This window comes from Pogonomyrmex barbatus, unplaced genomic scaffold (assembly GCF_055798465.1).
Source record: "Pogonomyrmex barbatus isolate J1 unplaced genomic scaffold, ASM5579846v1 scaffold16, whole genome shotgun sequence".
Lineage (NCBI taxonomy): Eukaryota > Metazoa > Arthropoda > Insecta > Hymenoptera > Formicidae > Pogonomyrmex > Pogonomyrmex barbatus.
Genome location: NW_028297112.1, coordinates 1,965,476 through 1,987,162, shown reverse-complemented (window position 1 = coordinate 1,987,162; position 21,687 = coordinate 1,965,476). Strand labels below are relative to the sequence as shown.

The 21,687-nt window shown below is 35.2% G+C and overlaps 1 protein-coding gene across 2 annotated transcripts in view; it reads right to left on the bottom strand.

Moving 5' to 3' along the window:
• The window catches only part of cv-c (RhoGTPase activating protein), a 205,890-nt gene extending 186,488 nt beyond the window's left edge, over positions 1-19,402 (bottom strand). The window contains exon 1 of one of the 2 annotated variants that reach the window (XM_011636672.3): positions 18,268-19,402. The gene's annotated coding sequence lies outside the window, so the exon portion shown is untranslated. The remainder of the gene's footprint in view (positions 1-18,267) is intronic. The other variant, XM_011636673.3, reaches the window with a different exon arrangement.
• Between the last annotated feature and the right edge of the window lie 2,285 nt (positions 19,403-21,687).

The following is a 21,687-nucleotide window of genomic DNA, read 5'->3' as shown; positions in this document are numbered from 1 at the left end:
GCCTGCACACGTAATATTAGAAAATCACCGGATGTCTAATCGCGGCTGCCTGCCGGCAGCCAATACGCCAGATGATTTCACAGGTGAACGATGGTGCTCGTCACACGAATGTAATACCAACTCACACCAGATAACAACCACATTTGGCTTACACACGTTAAAAATATAACATAAGAAACCTTTTCTCAAGCTGTCAATGAAAGCAAAGTGTTAATCAATCATTCTCTGTCTGAATAATATATTCGTTTAGATAAATAAAAATACATTGAAAAAAATTAAAAGTCGCGTTGTAGACGTATTTTATTTTCCTACTCTATTGATCTATTTTTATTTTTAAAGAAATTTAAGGGTTTAAGAAATCAGAATAACGTAAAATTTAAATTTTCCGATGGTGCGAGTAAAGTAAAATTTTATTAAAGCACTAAATAATAAAATAATAAGAATAAACAAGTTATTCTTATTGCTAAGAAAAGCTTCCCTTTGCTTTCGAATTATTCTTATTGCTAAGATAAATAAAAAAATTTGTTTATATTTCGGTGGACAATACGAAAAAAACAATTTCTTTCCTCGATCTTCGCTTTCATCATGCGGAAATTAAAGTCGACGAAATTTCAATTCGTCTGTACTCCGCGTAGGACGTGGGAATATGTGGCTTGCGATAGATAGGTGAGAATTGTCATCAGAATGCCTCGTAAATAACTACGATACCGATGCCTCCCGGTACCGGTATATCTCACCCTGATCGAATACCATTCTACGAGAGGCGGACACGGATCGTTGGTTAAACTGAATTAAACGGCCCGCTAGACGCGAAAGAGAAAGAGGAAGAATGACGCGCGCCGTTCTTATCAGCTGGAAATTATTGCTGGTAATTTACCCCGCAATCCTTTTGCTCCTGAGCGCGTTCACACCTGGGTGGCTCGCAGGAATACAGACGGAACAGATCGGAGATCGACTTCGCGGCGTGTATTAACTACCAACGCCTTACTACGTAAATATCGGCACGTCGCGATTTTATCTACTCGCTATGAATTCGATATTATGATGGTTTTATTTGCAAATTATATTTGTTAAGTTTTTATGCCTTTCAAATAAAATTATCTAATATCAATATATATAGCAAATAACAATTTGTTTTTAATTTGTTTCTTTGAATGAAATGTTATGTTAATTTAACAAAGATTAATAACAGCTAGAACATTGTTAATACATATGAAAATAATGCAATGTTACAATTAATGTATATTTAAATAGAAAAATACATCAAAATAATGATAGTAGTTCTCATTAAAATTGACACTATGTAATTAATTATGTCAAAAAAATGTAACGTTTTTTTTTTCTTTCTTTCTTTCTTTCTTTCTTCGAAAAGAAGATTTAGTGTAAACTTGCACGTCAATGTATTGATCTGCCATTTAGAAACTAGCGATATTCAAACATTTCCGCACGTGTGGGCGGCCGTAATTCAATTTGCGAGATTTTTAGACTTTCTGGAGCCTTGCTCTTCTGGAGGTGCGATATGTCGGCGATAATTGTTTTTAGTGTCTCCTCACCAAGAAAGCAGACACGATGGCTTCGTGCTAATCGAAATCGTAAATCCGACCGATAAGAACGCCAAGTGTTCCACGTACGACATATTTGTTACGCGAAACGGAGCTTTAAAGCTGTTTTCGCTTCTTTTTACGGCACATTATTCACACTCTCGGACGTTGTTACGTTCCGCAAGATCTTTGCTCCCGTCGCATTACAACGAGGCGTGATCTCGTACATGTAGGCGGAAATGATCGTCGATCATTTTACATTATATGCAATAAGAATAACATGCCAAAATAATTATATATGCTGTAAAAGTAGCTAATATAATTTTTTTTAATATTAATTTACCAAATATAATATAAAACAAAAAATGTAAATAAAATCGTAATATAAAATCGTTAATTATTTCATAATTATTTAATAAACTGTAAAAAAAGGAAATAGCGTTAAACAATAATCATACAATAATCATCAGTTATACAATAGCAATATTGTATGTAGTGGTGAAGCCACAGAGAAGATCCTTCAGGAAAGGCTAAGTTACATAAGGTTAATTGCAATCCTTTGGACTGCCATACATTGTTCGATACTCGTGTATCAATGCGTGTCCTGTACATATGCATTGACAATGATCGTAATCACGGGACTTTGTTCCGATATTTTATGTAACATTTTTACGCGGTCGATTAGGACTATCTGTATTATGCCGTTTCCAATTTAGAACGCAACTATCAAATCCGTTTTATTAACTTGTTCGTCGGACTAATCCGTTAATTAATCGCTATTGACTCTGTTACCTCGTTTGTAATTTATGTTAAATTATTCTGCTTGTACTTAACTCGGTCTCAGGGAGTTCTAATAAGCAAACGCTAATTCTATTAATTACTTTATAGGACTGACAGCTCGAAAAATACTGCTCAAAAAATTTCTACACGGTTCGAAGAAGATTGTCAGCGAACGAAGACAACTACTGGAGAGTTCCTTAAAGATGTAGGTTTCAACTAACTATGCGAATCACACAATGACCAACCTATTAACCTTCGCAGCTGTTCGGCTACGTGTAATTGCGGCTGTAAACTATTTTCCTCGTCTTGACTCATTGACATCGTTCTTCGAAAAGCACTAGATGCCATCGTAACAAAAGAAAGAAAGTCGGACGTACGAGAAGTCAAGCAGTATCCTGTTTAGAAGCCTTTTAAATTAATTTATTCTTAGAATCCTTTCCTTAGAATACAACTTCCTTATTACAAAATAAATTTAACGAGCATATAAAAAATATATCCTTCTTCCTAAAATCTTTGTTTTTTAATTCTTCTTTTTCTATCCAAAATCTTCATCCAAAAATTTACGTCAAGAAGCATTACGCGTGCCAAAATTTGGGAAGAACAGTATAAATAGAACTAAACTAATATTTCAAGCTATTATAATATTTCTTATAAAAATTCTTGACACCAAAAAAGTACTCGGACTAATTCCGAGTCTAGTGTTATCAAGTAAATAAATAGAAAATTAATGACGCGACAGAATAATGTTAAATTATGCACACACAGAATTTATTTACTACTGTCACACTTTAGATAGTGAGACGTCGAGATGCAAAACACGCAGACTACACCCTTAGAATTCAAAGATTCAGCAGTTTAAGAGTCATGCACGCGCGTTGCTTTTATCCAAGGTATTCGTGAATTGCAAGCTAATGCTTAATGTCATGCTAATTCTTTATGAGACGATACGCCGGGCACGAGTCAACGCGTGGCATGAAGAGACTCGAAACATTAATTTATTTCAATTGGTTTGATCATAAGAAACATTATTCTTTGATAATACTTGAGAAGATTTTTACATTATTTAAATTATTAATAAAATATTTTATATCATTTTTCTTTTAACGTATCTAATTTAAGAAATCTTGCATTAGATATATAATTTTCAGCCAAACTCTCTCTGTCTCTCTTTTTCTCTCTAATTCGGTTAAAAAAAAAATAAATAAATAAAAGTAACCAAATGTGGACATTAAAATCAAAGTATAATAAAATACAAAAAGAAGATAAAAATTAAAAGAAATAAAAGTAATATAATCAATGGATAGAAATAATAGTTTAAAAAATTAATTAAAAAAGACAAGTTTCAAAGAATAGAATAAACAAATAAAAAGACTGAAATAATGTGCTCAACAGTGTGCTCACAAGAATGCTGTTTTTTCTCACGTAACAAAATCTCTGCTTCAGATGCTTATCCCGCTTCGAGAAAGTAACGGCATATCTCGAAGAAGCGGAGGCGTCAAGCTCGGTAGTGTCAGCAATGCCTTTATGGGTTTAACACTCGTTAAGCGTTTGTGTACATTTAGTTGAGTAATGCAAGGTATAACCAGGCAGGTGCACGCATTCTTTGCATCTTACCAGAAGCAACCTGACACGAATTCTTTATTTTTCAAATAATACAAATATTATACATAGATCACAACATAAATATTGTTTGCTATGCCTATTATTATTAATTTCATTTTATTATTGACACATTAATAAAAATACAATTCAATCGAGATTATATAATTTACATAAAAATCATATTTATAATAAATTTAATTGAATTTAATTAAATTCAGTGGAAATAAATAAGAAATAGAAGGAAATAAATAAATAAGACTTTATATGTCACATTTATTTCTTGGCTTATTTTTAATAAAAAAAAATTCGTCAAACGGCGCAATCGTATTCTTATCTGATTAATGAGATTTGTCTGCATCAATACGTTACTATTGATACGGAAGAGTATATAATTATGCATGAACATGCCGAAATTCATTCGGATTTTAAAGTTAAGTAAAGTCCTTTAAAGTACAATCACAACTCGAATGATTGAGTGGCGAGAAAAAACAGATGAGATATCAAAAAAGGGAAGAGCCTCATGGAAATGAATACCATGTATACCTAATTACTGTCGCTATCGCGATATTTGTCATTCGGCTGTTTATAAATGCAGCGGCGGCAAGCAGAAGAAACTGCATTTAATTCCAATTAGCCGACCCGAGTCGGAACCAGTTCCAAGACTGCAAAGAATTTTATTAAAAGGAACTTTGTTGCTCTTTCTTACCTCGATTACTTTCTCAACACATGAAAGATATTGTTAGTAATGATTAATTGGAATAGTTTTTCTAACAATTTTTAATCGATTAAAACAGCAAAAGTAAACAAACTGTGTTTATATCGTTTAAAAAATATAAAAATACGTAAATTTTTCTTTCATCATTAATGCTTCTATTAATAAAAAATCAAACTATATTCATAATAATTTAATAATTAATATACAGAATTAAAGAAATAAAAATTAAATAATAAAATTTGTAAAAAATAATCAGATTTCAGAAAAAAATAATAATCTAGAAAACATAAAATTTTCGTGCAAATAAAAAAAATTGAAATTATAAATTTATAATGTATTATAGAAATATAGAGAATACAGAATATTTAATCATTGCTATGTGAATTCATTCCACTGTATCCATCATGCTTCTTTTTCCGTACTGCTATTATCGACTTCGTCAGCGGTACGGTTATCGGCACGTTTCCTAATAAAAATAATTTATGGCGTCGATACGACGCGGACTGCGGCGATACGTGCTGACCTCGAGGCATAGGAAACGAAGTTTCGGCCGAGTATCGCCAACGTCGTACCGTCATCGACATTAAAACAATTTTCATGTTCACGGCGCTGCAACGACACGCCGGCCACTCTGGACGTAACGTGACGTAACGAACGCGATTCGACGAGATCGCCAATGTCAAAAGGCTTCGGCTAACCGGAATATCAAACGGTCTACGACCGTCACGTCCCTCGCAATAACGGCGCGCGCTCGTGACTCGAATCGCTGCCGGCGAAAATTCAATCCGCCGTGCTGATAATTCCGCAGGAAGGGCCTCGTCAGGCGGCGTTAATCGGGAGGGGGAGAGGAGGGAGGAGACCAGGAGGGGGCCCTAGTGAACTACCTGGCCCCCGCCGATGCCACTCGCGCTTCGGGGTGTTCCGCACGGCCACGCACCACGGCAAGCACTCTCGATTTGCTCCTGTCCGGTGCACCGTAATCATCGCGTCAAGTCGAGTAGCACGATAATGACGGCCGGTAATTACAAAGCGTTACGCTCGCGACGCGACTGCTGCCCTGTTACCGTCGGAATTAACGTGCCAACGTGCACTTCGGTGCATGCCTCGAAGACCGACGGCGAGAAAAACGGTTTTGTCATGCGGAAATCGCACCCGCATTTCTGCCCGCGTAACTTCCGCGAATGTTTAACTTACGTCGGGAGGAAATTATCATGAAATGTCCGATTATCCAATCTAACCGGAACCATCTGACTGAATAATTTAAGACGTTGAGAGTAACGCGGAAGATTAAGACGTCAAAAGTGATTATCGAGCAACAAACTTGATTTACCCCTCTCTTATCTACTCGAGCGATATGTGAAAATCAGGATTACCAAACAGTTTCTGACTTTTCATAATTTAAAAATTATCCAAAAGATACAAATTATCAAGTGTATCTTTATTTATCGATTTTTTTATCTCCCGTTTTATATATTTAGTTTGAAGCAAATTATTCTTAAGACGTCTAAAAAAAAAATTGTAAATATAAAACTGCCATAGCACATTCATACGTAGACTCGAAAGTAGTTCGTAGACCTCGCTAAGAGATAGGTAACCTTGCAAGGCCTCCTTACAACCTCTCTCCGTTTCTCTCCCTTCGAAGAACCCGCTATGAGGTATTCAATGGATGGAAACGTGAACTGAAAGGAGCTGCTCGCTCAGGATGCTGGCTACCCGCAGCGTTTAGCGACCGCTAAATGGCTCTAAACATTTGTCGCGAGATAGTTGGTTCCGGTTTCACACATTCACAGAAACAAAAAATTCTCAATAGATGAGAGTCAAAACTCTAATTTTCGACAAATAATAATCAGTATATTCTTTCGCCAAATATGCTACAGTTATATAAATATAGAGTAAATTTCTGATTTGAAAAAAAAAAAAACTTTATTCTTACGAGAAAGAAAGAGAGAAAGAAAGAAGTGATTAAATTAATATAATATAAAATTAATTTTGACTTTAAATAGTTGCTACGATATATTTACATTTATAAATTATTTCAACCATTTCTTCTTCAATTACAACTAATATTATTTCTTTAATCAATTTAAAAAAGCATATAAACAAATTAATAAATTAGCGATTGCGATAACAATAACGCTTCGAAAAAAATTTTAAACTCGAGCAAAACAGAAAACAGGAAAAAATAAGTTTTTGTTATTATGATAAAAAAAAACCGCGCCAACGCAATCTTTGAAAGAATTTGAGAAATGTTAATGAGAATCGTAAGAATAGCGGAAGTTGTCGCATCTCACAATTTATTCTCATCAAATCATCTGAAGCATGTGTTGCGGTAAATTGAGTTCTTTGCGGGAGTGCGCCCGTAGGAATGTGCGCAATAAAATGTTCATTGAATCGTTAGACATAATTAACTGGAAATTTATAACAAGCATAGCTCCTTTCGATTAACTCCCGACTTAGCTGTGGGGAATTCAAAATTCGTTAAGAATCCTTTCTTTAGTGCATTCTTCGTCACGCTCAAGGATTATACGTATCATCCGCGTATGTGTGGTCCTTTTGTTACTTTTGCGATTTCATAATGTTCTTACGGTTCGCATATACATGACTCAGCCTCCCGCGGTATCCGTATTCCAAGATGATAAACAGGAACGACACATTCATCTGTCGTAACCGTCCCTTTCGAATCGCAATTAGTGATAAAGATATTTTAATTAAAATAATCATTTAAATCCGCAAAAACAAGTTTCTGATGTCTGTATTCTTGGGCATCAATTTAATAGAAAGAGAAAAATATTTCATAAACACGTTAAAAATATATAATTCGTTATAATATAAATTTAATGTTTAAACAACATTCCTTTAACTCACAGAATTGGAATTCTGAAGTTACAGATATATGCCCTTATTTCCATGTTGTCCAACATCGCGGCTCTTATTTTCTCTCGAGAGAAACTGAGCAATAAGAAATAAAAGTTAAAGATTATTAAATCCGATATGCATCTTCTTCCTGAATTACGGCAATCTATTTTCATATGTTCTCCGTGTCATTTAGCGAGAGAGAGAGAGAGATTCAACTTTGTTGGTAGGCGTATGCTGCACGAACGTAATAGGGAATCGAGATAGAAAGCATGAAAACGGACATAGCGCGACGTCTTGATTTATCATGTTTGTAAAATGTACACGGAGTCGTGCGGGAATATCGACGTAACGTGATCGTGAAGATTGCGTGACGAGAGTTATTATCACATGATTTACAGTTTATCGCGTGTTTCGTATGATTCACCTCGTGACTCGGATACGCGAAAACTTAATAACGAGCTCGAAAATAGTCGCTATTAAGTAACAGACGGCACTTCCCGCAAAGTAAATAACATGTCGGTATTTAACGCTTTATAACGCTTTATAACGCTTTTATAACGTATACGCACACTTACACGCAAGTGCACTCGAAATATCAACCTTTTATGCGCGCGCGCGCGCGCGCGCGCGTGTGTGTGTGTGTGTGTGTGTGTGTGTGTGTGTGTGTGTGTGCGCGCGTTGTAATTTATTTTACTTAATTTCATTTCGCTCGCAATTTAAATTCAATGTGCTCGTTGGATTTATCGCATGAGTTATGTCTCGTGCGAGCGTCTCAAAGTTCAGTTAACGTAAATTTCTCCGTACCCTATAAGATAACCGGAAAACATTTAGGTCATAGCTCGAGCTATTGCAGTAATACAAATAAACAACCCGTCGCTGCAATGTCTACAAGAGAATAAGAAAACGATGTGTCTCGAATCAGGCCCGACACGATGTTTGTTTAAGCGATGTACGGAAGAGAGACACCGCCCCAAACCGCCGGACTTCCAGTGTCCCGAATTAGAATCGCAGTCGCACTTAATTATTTATTAAAACACTCGCGACTAAAACGATTTAGCGTCAGGCGTGTAAACAAATAAAAAAAGAACAATTGCTTCTGATTTATTGAGAAACATTTCTATCGTCGATTCTATCTCTTTTCTATCTTTCGCTTACTCTTTTAAAATATTTTCGTCATTTCAATCTATCGCTATCTCTTCCTTCCTATCGGGACGGAAGGTAAAAGTTTTCCGAAAGTGGCCGAGGAGAGCGACCGCGCTTTTCCCATTCGTGCAGTTAACACGGATCGCTCGGTGGTCGTGCTTCTTCAGCAACGATTGCATCGTGATATTCAGACGGCGGCGAATAACTCGCGCGGTGGTCGTGCTTCCACCGCGATAGCTCGTTGCATTTTGAACGGGCGAGTATCTTGTACTTCTACTTCACTGACGGCCGTCGGTTATCCGTAGAGATCGTCCGACTCGCTCCTACGAGCTTCAGGATCGAGCGTCAGGGAAGAGGCTGCTTTACATTGTGAGGGCCCTTATCTACCGTCTCAATCCCGCGCGAAAGGATCTCGAAAGTGCAACGCCGATATACTTGTACCGGGTCGTAGAACTTAGAATTATGATATCTTGTCGCGACGCGCGCGGCAAACGTTCGCGCTGAATCCCGCGATATAGACGCCATAACTGTGAATTACGTTAAAATCGTGATGTACGTGAAATTAAATCGAATGCAGTTTCCAGTCGGTTTACCGTGTTTCGCCATTTTTCGCGGCGAGCCGAGCTGATTAAGTTTATCGCGATAAGTGCAATATCTGCATTTACTGCTATCGCGGAATATCCAACTAACTTTCTCATCCCTTTTAAGCGGAGAAGGATTGGCTCGTAATAATTAAATTAAATGTACGTATTAAATATGGAAATTAAATTGAAATAAAATTATGCTCAAAAGACAAAATTTTGTTATTTATATTTTCAATGCAATTTAAATTATTTAAACGTGACAGAAGAAGCTTAAAATAAAAATTACCGATTAAATGAAAAATTCAATAAATATTCTTTTTCTGTATAATCTGCATGATAAAGTCGTTTAATATTTGAAAGATAAAACGTTATTATAGAAATCGCATGGTGCAGATACAGAAGATGCCAAATGCACGATTCGACGATGGCGATAAAGAATATAATAAGAAAAAGAAACAGAGAAGCGTGATCAGCATGATCCATTTTACTCTGGAATAGTCGCAAGTTCGCGAGCTATAAGGTACTCTAGCCTCTCGCCATCCCCGAGTCGCAAAACTGGTTTTACACGCAGTCGATTCCGATATATAAAGGATGAACAGGGATGAGAGGAGGCCGCAAATAGCCAAAGAGAGAGATGTATCGATGAATTTTACGGAGGATACCCTCCTCCTTGTGGTCCTCGCGACTCATCACTCATCGTCTGATTAAAATAAGGTAAACTTTTCTTGTGACATGAGTCACTGTTTTTTTTTTCCACAGATAAATGGGCAACTTTTACTTTTTATTGCGTCTGTTGTAAAAAGTCAATTTGGCAGATTTTTATACTACGTCTCCTTGAGTATCTTTTTTTTACGTTTTTTTTTTATTTTTATTTTTTTATGTTATTCCTCGTTTTTTATCATCGTCTGTACAAGATCTAATTACTAGACAAATGTGACACGAGAGTTAAACGTGATAGCAATAATACGTAAAAATTCAAAATTAATGCTTCTCTCAATAATTTTATGTCTATTAAACAGATATCATTTAATTAACAATTTTGTAACAGCTTTATTTAAGTTCGTCATTGAGAAAAAAATTAAAACGCCATAATTATCTAAATTAATTTTATATATATATATACACACGGTAGATCAGATAAATACTAAATAGCATTTACAAGTGTTTCTTGCGATGCAACGCAAATTGGTCATTCATTTCATGCATTTTAAATGTCGTTTTTGATAAAACGTCTCACAAAATTAACTTTCTACGAATCGATTACACAGCACACTCCTCGAAATTATAATGATGACGCTAGCACGTTCTCTTTTGTCTATAAATTCATCGGTATAACGAGAACTTTACAACTTTTTTATATTATAACGTGCCGTATGCTCGTAAAAAAATATAAATTACACGCTATAAAAATGCTTACGAATTGTATGCAAAATGGATATTTATGAGATAAGATAAAAATTAATTGTAAAATGATGAAATACAAGGTAAAATATTAATAGGATATGTAATAGCTATAAATATCAAATCGATACAAGAAAATACCAAAAAACGTTTCGCCAGGGTTATGAAGCTAATATATTATTTTAAACTGCGATTTTATGATAATATGACAATCATTGACTGTCTTTGTTAAGATTATAAAAGTTCAGTCTTAGTTGCAATAACAGTATATCTCAAATTTCTTTAAAAACAAGATTTGTTGATTTTAATAAAATATTAATTCATAAATGTTATGTTCAAAATTTATCAATTAAAATTAATTAATAAAACAAGTAAATGCATGTAGTTTGATAAATTGTTTTTTATAATTTAAAATACTATCACATAACACAAACAAATAGCATTAAAAATATGATGGATTTTGCAATGTTATCAAAAAACATTTGAAATGTTTTTTTGGTATTTTCTTATATCGATATTTGATATTTATAGCTATTACAATATATCCTATTAATATTTTATCTTGTATTTCGTCATTTTACATTTAATATCTATCATATCTCATAAATATCCATTTGCAAATTTAACTGTATTTTTCTCGAACTACAGTTAGTCGTAAATGTATATGACTAACTACAAATAAATATCAAAGTAAGCTAGCAGGAAGGGACGTGAGTGATATGATTCATCGGTTAGGTCTTTACAAACAACCTCGGAGAATTTAATCTTTATGCAAGACGAGACGATGCTACGTGTAAAGCTCGTGTATTATTTTATAGAAACTCAAATAACAGAGTACTGACTTTATTTTTAATAGTTTTATAATTCTATACAGGTTAGTCAAATAATTCTAATTATTAAAGCACAAATCTGTCTCATTTGAGCATCATTTTATTTTGATCTGCATGAATTCTCTTAATGTTTATTATCAAATTTCAAGAAATTTATAATACATAAATTCTCTATTTTTAAATAATTTTTATAATATATATATATATATTTTATAAAAATTTTCTTGCTACGAATAATTAAAAATATTTTTAAAAAAATTCTAAAATTATATATATATATATATATATATATATATATATATAGATAGCAAGAAAATTTAACAATTAAATTAAATAATAATATATCCTGAGATAATAATTTCATAAAGCTTGAATTTAATTCTATCTAACAAATTCTCAAATCTTCTTGATGCAATATCAGAATAATACATTGAGCAGTTGTAATAATTAGATCGGACTTCAACGTATCGAAATTATAGTTCAACACTTTAAAATATTTCATATCTAATATTTATTTAACTGCATGTTGCTTCAAAATGCATCAGCGGACGCAGAATCGATTCTCTGTCACATCTCGAGATCACTTCTTGTATCCTATATTCGCAACAAGCATCCCCATCGAGGTCGCTTTTATCGCGCTCTATCGACAGCTCTATCGACGGAAGACCACCCACGTTTTCCACGCAGTTGGTTTCCGGTGTTAGACAAAGAGGCATATTTTTGTTACCAGCAACTGAGTGTTCATCGCGCCTCAATTTTCCTCTCTTCCCCCTCTGTTCTATTTCACGCACGAGTGACGTGGAATGTTCTTATCAATGTATCAAACAGCGACAATAGTCTCTTAGTATTTAATTGACTGTAATTACTTTCAATTTCCTCGATCATCGATTGTACCTCATGTAACATGCAGCGAGAATAGTGCGTTACACCTACGTATGCATGTATATATGTACGTAATGTAATCAACCAGATCGACGGCCTATTTGCATATTTGAATCCGATCTAACGATCAGATCAATAAACGCTCTTCTTTTATATTCCGATTCATTTACTTCATCTTATTGTCACTGTGTCAACTCGGTAGCTTTACAATGTTTTTTTCATGTCAATATTATTTTTTTTATTTATTATCTAAATTAATAGCAATTTTATCAATAAAAAATTAATATTAAAGAAATGTTGAAAATAAAAATAAAATTTTTTTATTGCATTTATATCAATTTCATGATTTTAATGTAATATAGACATAATTTATGTTTGAAAATGTGTAAAGATTTTAGTTTTCCACTATTTCCAGAATGGAGGGGAGGAGGGGGGGGGGAGAATTTCTTTAAGCTCTATAGAAAGATTATAAGATTATTACACCTCGTATTCTATCGACGATAATCTCGGTTAACGGAGGTTGCCTTTAGGGCCGTCTCCCGTCGGAAGGACAGTCGATAGACTGCGGGCTCAATTTCAAAGAAGCGCGCTGCAGCATAACCATAATTCCTTGAGAAATATGACCCAATGACACAATAAGTACCGGTCATTACCGCGCGCGTAACCGACCGGCAGGCGGTAAGAAAATTAAATTCCCACGCGCAATCGCCTTCGCACCGTTAACGTTTTCCGTCCGCATTAGGAGCTCGCTCGTGTGAATTTGTAGCCGCGTTTTAACCACGCTACCTTTTTCACGGATATATTAGAAGATAAAAACAGGGAAAGTTTCGCCGACACCGTACGATTTTTTTTATTAAATAATTACTTGACGGCGAAGGAGCGAAGGCGCAGTTTAGAGAGCTTGCGGCACGCAAAGCGACTCCTGCTTTCCTATTTCCCTCCTCACAACGATACAAACGTATTACCGCTGCTCCTTGCGGCACTCGTGTCTGAGGAATAAAGCCCGGATCGCGCATAAATATTTCACACATCACCCATCGAGATATACAGGCATTTAAAGGCGCGCGAGGAGAAGAGCGCTCCCGGCAGCACTTGGGGTTGGCTCGCGGAAAGTTTCGCGCGATTTTACGTTGCGTCATAAATGCAGGATGTAAATCATGCAGGGGACACGAGTGACTCCGCAAAGGCGCGTAAAAGTTGAAGGATCAAGAAGGAAGCGAAGAGAAGTCAGAGGATCATCGACAACGTAATTAATCCTGTACATTGGACATACCTGAAGATTATTTATTTTTGCTACTTTTTTCTGTTTTTTTTTTTTTTTTATTTTTATGTAAGAAAGATATTACATAAAATTAAAGATTTCCTATGAAAGTTGTGAAAGTCTATTATTTATAATACCTATAAAGAAGTAACGCGATCAAAAGTCACTACATTCAATATTGCACGCTTCCGAGAATGGTTTAAGAATTAAAAATTTAAAAATATCTCTTTTCAAACAATTAATTATGATACTTTTTGTATCATAATTCTTTGAAATAAAACAGAGTAACCTTGATAAATTCGACCGATAATAATTGCGTCCGTTTTCTGTCATCAACAGCTTGCTGCGGTTTATAAAAGTAATCAAAACAAAGAACGTTCTTCCGCTGAATGATTGGACCATATCATAAAGTATGGAGCTTTTTGGAAGAGCAACCACATGTGCTGACCACGTGTTCCATTGAAAGTGTGTTACGGTAAAAGAGTCACAACCCGTGTCCACTCATCATAACGAACAAAGAAAGAACGCATCGTTACCCCTCGATAATAAATTTCATAAAATGGTCACTGCGTATTAATAATTAATGATTAGAGCTAAACAACGACCATGAAGAATCAATTATCACTATATTTCTTATATAATCGTTGAAAAAGTTTTGCTTCGTGTCTAAAACGATAAATTATTCGTCGATAAGTTTCCAAAAGGTGGGATCTTATCGCAGCTGATAGACATCTACACACATTAACACACATACATGCATGCAAAGAGTAAAAATATCCATGTGAGTCTCTCTTCGTTCTTAGAAGGAGTAGCAGTGATATATTTAATCAAATATGATAAACGTCATTCACGTCAGCATGATATCTCATCTCTTTACTCTCTGACTGATAGAATAAGGTAGCTCTTATTTACAGTAATAATCGATAAATGTGACCCTTGAATGATTGACAAAATTAACGTCTCTTTTCAGACGAGTTTTCTCAACTTTATAAATAATTATCACTTACAAAGATAACAATAAATAATGGAAAATAAAATATCAAAACAAAATTTCACAAAACCTGTCGCGAGTATCGTGTTGTGTAAAAGAGTTTAAGTTTTAAAAAGAGAACCGTCTCCGTCTCTTTTTCTGCTGCAATTCACTCGGTAGAAATAACTTGCCCTTCCGCTTTGAATTAAGAAACCGAGTATTGCCATTGTCGACGTAACGCGAAGAGCTTTAAGTTTCGCAATCGCATTACGACTATTTATGACCGACACGATGACTATTCGCTTTATGCAAATTGCCGCGTTGCAATTCCAGCAGGAAGTACGATCGTAGTAACTGCATACATAAAAATCCTCTCACTATCAACGCATAATATGAAACATGATTATTTTATATGTAAATAAAAATATACATTAATATTTTTAATTTATATTAACGAAAGAGCTGTATTTTATAAATTGGTCTTCCAAACATTTTTCAATAATCTATCTTTCGATATATAAGAAACGCAATTCTTTTACTCTAGCATACTTGTTACATTTGTAATAATAATTTTCGAGATTAATCAAATGTCATATTATTTATTATTTGATTATATCCAAATGACGTATCGATATGTAACAATGTCAGTCCCACCCATCCATCATCGCGCGCTGTGGCATGAATTAAAAGTACTACGTGATGTAAAATATTTATGTCATTATTCCGAGAAACGCACATCATTATGCTGTATACTATATGTACTATCACATATGAAATAACAACGCATGGCGATCGCTTACCGCTCGTTCGTCCACGATGATATTATGAAGTAAGCGTAAATAAACACGTTTCTTTTAATGCGCGTTTAAGACATTCATAATTTTCAGCTTGTATAGCAATATTCATTCAGAGCCTTACCAGGCGCGATGAATGAAAAGATTACAGTCATATCATTCGATCTCATTAACCTAATTTCTTCATTTTCTATATCTCCTAAAGCGATATCATAAACAAATTAAGTCAATGTGATATCTAAAATCAATTCTATTTCGCTAAATATTTCCGGAAATATTAAACAGATTAAAATGTATGATATTTATGTATTAAAATTTATTGTAATAAAGTTAGAAAATTAGAATCGCACATCTGAATACTCTAAACGTGTTGCCTCTCACTACCTCGTCCGCCAAATCAACGAATGAGGAAACGTATAAAAAAAAAAATTGTTTTCCTGAAGCAGATAGCGCGGCACTAGACACGCGGAGATTTAATCAACGGGACATTCCACGAGGATGATGATTTCACGGTGATGTCACCGCGCGGCATCGAGCGGAATCGTAATCAGGATTTCGCCTTCAAGGATGGGCGCGCATCAGCCAAGCGAGTCGTCGGCACGGCAGATACCGATCGTCACTACGATAAATTGAACGAATACTAATCACTGCCGTATTCGCATCGAGACGCTCAAACGTATTTGATCCCGAGATGTAGGATGTAGCCCTGGACATACGCCCTACGTACGGCCTCTGTCTAGGATGTCTACTCCAAAAAATTCTCTGAGAATTCTCCGAGAACCTCTCGATTTTCAAAGCAATTTATAAAAACTCCGGATAAAAATGAAAATACTTTTTAAGTGTGTCTTAAAAAATACATATTTAAATACATATTTATTGTGCAAAGTTTTCCTTAATATTTTCCATTCATAAAAGTATATAAATTATAAAATAAAATTAATCACTCGAATTTTTTTAATAATTAAATTTGAAAATTTTTGAAAGAAATTATCAGGATTTTAAAAAATGAATGTTTTATATTACATAAAATTTTCAAAATTTACTTTCAAATTTACTACAAACGAAAAATTATATAATTGCATAATGATACAAAATTCTACTTTTAACATAAAACTATTAAAATAAATATTCATCTCCATTAAATAAAATTGTATTTAACACAAAATTATTAACTTCAATATTAAATATTGGATTAGTCATAAAATCAATATATTGTGATGTTTAGAGTGAATGAGTTCACCGTTAACGTTAACAATTTAGTTGATAAATCCTGATTATCATATAACAAAGACAAAGTACTAGAAAAACAACTTTAAAAAAATTCCTTGATTTTTAAACTTGTCTGAGAATCCTCTAATTTATCAAGGCATAGATAAATTTTCTCTGAGAATTCCAGGATTTTCCCAGGTTAAGTTAGATTAGTAAGAGTAGTTACCTTGCTCTGTAAACAACGCGCCTTTTGTTATGCGATCACTTAATCCGTAACATTGCTTGTGCGATTCGCGTCGATCGGTTGTCGCGTTTAATTGGATGATCAAGCGATCAGAACCGTGTCAGAACCAACGATCTTGTCTTGTCGTTTTGGTCACCGAACTCGCGACAGCAAGATGATACAGATAGATCCGATGATCCGCAATGAGACCGAGAAAAAATATTCTTATCGATTGCATGATTTACAAGTAATTATACAACTATTTCGATTCCAATTAATAAATTTCAATCGCGTAATAAATAATAGCAAAATTATTTATATCTAATAAATTTCTTCTAATCTAATCTAGATTATTTTCGGCTGATTATTTTTTTCATCGATTGTTACATATAATAAATGACTTTTCGATTGACGTCACAGCGAGCAAAAGAGAGAAAAAGCAGAGCGTTTAAATTACGAATTTTATTGTCAAACTGCAACGTTAACTAGTTGTCATAATCCTGTAGCAGGCGACTATTCGCGCACATATATATTTAAATAGCTGCTGTAATAAATTGCATTTGTGTCTATCAAGAACATTTCAACGCGTAATAGAAATTTCATAAAAAAAAAAAAAATATCTTGAAGTCTGTCAGCAGTTATGATACAAACAAATTACTTAATCGAGAATTAATGATCCATGAGACTAAAGTAACATTCAAGATTTTCGATACTTCGAAAATGTGTGTATAAATCTAATAAAATTTAACATCGCTGATTACTTTTATGATATTATAATAAATTAAAAATATTAAATTCCATTTAAAATTTTAAAATGTGTTAGGTGCTCATTATTATTGTTTTTAAAGATATATATCAAACATTAATACGTTGACAAAAATATAAAAAGTTCATAGCCCATAACAACTTTTTTATCTATTTTAAAAATCATGGTTACAAATAAATAACATTATATAAATGACAAATCAAATAAAAATTTAAAACTTTAATTCTTATAATTTCCATTAAACATTCAGATCGCTGATCAATCCTTTTTTTTCCAAAATATTAAGACATGTTCAAAAATTATTTTTTATAATTGTAGACGCGCAAGAAACAATTTACTTAAAAAAAATTAAAAAGTACATATTTTTATTACTTTTAAATATATATTTTCCCTTAAATTATTTTAATTTCACATGATTATAAATGCTCTATTCTCTGCATATTCATAAATTTCGGACCTAAACTTGAGCTTTTTATGCTTTTGAATTTTATGCTTTTTATTTATGCTTTTGAATACACTGTTTTTGTATGTAAACAGAAGACGAGTAACGTATTGTATTGCTAATTTCAATGTTTTGAAAATATTCGTTGATATTGATCAATATAGTGTTATATCACCATTCATTTATTTTTCTAGAATCGAGATTTTTCTCCATGATTTTCCGCATCGAATTTTCATCGATAGATAATTTTCGATATTAAGGTACTCACCCGAGGAGCCGCAGCGGACGTTGAAGACTGTTGAGGATTGCGCCGGGGCGTCGGAACGGCGGCATGCACACACATCCACGTGTTCAAGGCACAGTTTAAAATTCACTTGTACAAACGTCGCGCGACGCGGCGAACACAAGAAACCACGTTTCTTTCACGATCCCGCGATTATATCACCGTGGTCACGCTTCCTCACGAACCGGGTTGCGTTTCCGGCGCTTCACTTTTCCGCGAAACGCCCTGCGGCTTCACTTCCGCGAAATTCGCGAGCGACAGGACGCGATGACGATTTTGCCCGGACGAGTCAACGCGATACGTCACGTCTCTTCAGCCTCGACTTCGTCGTTTCCCTCGAACGAACGTGTCGTACGAACGGTCGGAACACGTTCGGTATGCACCAGAGGCATGAAGTTTGCAGCGCTGCGTGATCACTGCGGACAGTTCAGTTTGAATCGAGAAGTTGGTCGCATTTCAGTTTAGGCCGCGTCACTCGGATTTGGATATTTTCGTGCATTTTCCGCACGAAATCTCCGCGATGTTTCTCTATGTTCCTCGTAACACGCTCTTTTTGTATACGTAAAGCCAGACGCCGACGGTCGTGCGCGGGCTGCGGCGTTGTGTATCTACGACGTGTCACGTGGACTCAACTGTTAGCGGCCGCACTTGTTGATTGTCGCCATGGAGCCACGGGCGCCTCTTCGACGAGGAACGTTCCCGCGAAATTCCGACACGCGCACGGATCACTATTCACACAAGCTCGGCACACGTTGAAGAGTCTCGTACGAAGTGCCCTCCGGCACGACACTCTCGGTCGGTCTCATTTCCGCTCGGAACGTGCCGGAACTGTCACGCATGGGAGACGAATCGCGGAAAAGGAACACCACCGGGCCGCCGTTGAACGAAGCGAAACGGAGGACGCTGCGTCGCGCGAACAGCGGAATAACGAAAATCCACGCGACGCGACGCGACGCACCGAGCACGAGCGATGCGTTCAAATCGAATTAGCGCCACGAAATGCAGGAACCGACTCCCGCGACCGCCACGGCGAGACTGAGACGCGACAGCGACGTGCGCATGCTCGGCACGCTTACCGCCGCGAACTGAGCCAGTCACGGAGTCGCCCCCTCTCAGTCGCTCCCGAGACGTGCAGCGTCGCGCGTCGTGTCTGTCTCGCTTCTGACCTGTCTCCCTCACATGCCGCGGCTATATCGCTTCCCCCACCACTTCGCCACTCGGTCTGCTCGTGCGCTTCATTGAGAATCCTTATCTCCGCTTCTTCCTAACATCGATTGTTTACATCAGAGATTCCCAAACGTCTCGCCTTAGCACGTCACCTTTTGTTTACTTATAAAAACAACGTATTCAAAGGCATAGATAGCTCAGAATTTAAATCCGAAATTTATGAACAGGCGGAGAAAGAGCATTTAATCGTGTGAAATTGAAATAAGGGAAAAGATATATTTAAAAATATCTACTTTTTAATCTTTTTTTTAAAGTAAATTGTTCCTTGCACATCTTCAGTTATATAAAATAATACATAAATTTCGGATCTAAACTTTGAGCTATCTATGCCTTTGAATACGTTGTTTTTGTAAGTAAACAAAAGGTGATGTGTTATGGCGAGACGTTTGGAATTTCTGATGTAATATATGTAAGCTATGTCTTAATGTCTTGAAAAGAAAAGTGATTGATCATATGTAATCCTTTCGTGAAATCAATGATTAATGGAGTTATCAAGAATTAGAGCTTTAATTTTTTATTTGATTTGTCACTTAAGAATGTTATTTATTTGTAACTATGATTTTTTAAAATAGACAAAAAAAAAGAATTACATGATTGGATGTAAGATTGTGAGACCAAATAGTATCGAAAATTATTCTTCTGTAAAATAATGTTTTGAGTTTTCTTCTTTTTAGAAACTAAATTAACTTTTATAATCTTTTTTTTTTAATTTCTTGAAAACGAGATAAGTTATGATTTAATTGTTTGATTATATAATTTCATAGGATATAATTTTTATTTTGATTTTATTCGAATTGTATTTTTTGTATGTCTTTTAATGTTTTTTTTAATACGCCATAAGACGTTATTTTTTTCTCTTTCTTTCGCCTAACTCCGACACGATCGACTCGCTTTTTCTTCTCTCAGCTGTTTTCTCAGCAGAGGCACGCACGTGCGTGTGCACGTGTAGGCGTCCATCGCGCCGCGGGCGCCGGTCTTCAGTTTTCACGGAATGATCAGCGGGGTTGTAGGAATCTAATTACGCGTGCGTGCCTACCGATTGTTCGCTGCACAGTCGGATACTTTTCTGACTACAACGCAACAATGTCGGCCAACCGCATAATGAATTATTCATTCGACAAACGATTATTGTTATTACGCCCTTAACTCTGTCTTGTAACTTTCATCTACGCACTAAATATTTTTGCCGACAGATTTCGATAATTTACTCGCAAGATAACAATCTCCTGAAATATTTCTTTAGTTTAAAAGAAATTGTTTATAATTGCAGTTACTTTGATTTTAATTGTCGCAATTGAATATTAAAATTCATTAAATAAATATTATCGTTAAGACAAAGTTCAAAATATGTAATAAGACTAAATCACACGTATAAATAATTAAGTAAATTAATTATGACGTTGTTATTGATTTTCTGTCATCCCTTCCTTTTTTAAGGACTGATTTGTTAGAAACTGATTATTAGAAATACAATTTCCATGCATAATTTTTGAGTGTAAAAATCTGTACCGCCATGATGCAAAAATTACGGAAGTTTCTAAGACGAAATCAATTTTTGCGCGTATCCTCGAGTGGATTTCAAGGCAGACCAAAATTTATCGCGATGGGACTGATCGATGGAATGCAACGAAGCACCTCCGCGCGGAATGTCCGCTTCAACTGCCGGTCCGGTGCGAACGTTCGCGTCCTTGAAACCAAGGATCCTGGACCATTAATTCCGCGAAGGATGTTCCGCGCGAGGGAACATTCGTCCTCGCGAGACTCAGCTGTTTCTTACGGAACGTGCGAGCATGTTGGAGCACGCGTGGATACACATTCTCGACTATCTTGAGTGAATAGTGCCAGCTACCACATCCATCGTCTCACGGTCTACTACTCCGAAAGATCTTCCTCATCCACCGTCATAAAATCACCGAGGGAAACCGCGAAGGTTAGACTTATGCATGACTCGATGATACAAGCGCATTTTATGTAATTCTATTTGGAGCGAAATAAGAAATGCAAAGTAAAACAAAATAATTTCTCTTTTAAATATACAGAATATTAAATTAAATTTACAGAATATATAAATTGAAAAGCTTGAATGTAATTATAATAATAATTTTCTCCTAATAAAGCAACTTTTTAATCTTAGTTTTAATATAATATAAATTTTGGAATTTTTTTAAGCTTAAATAA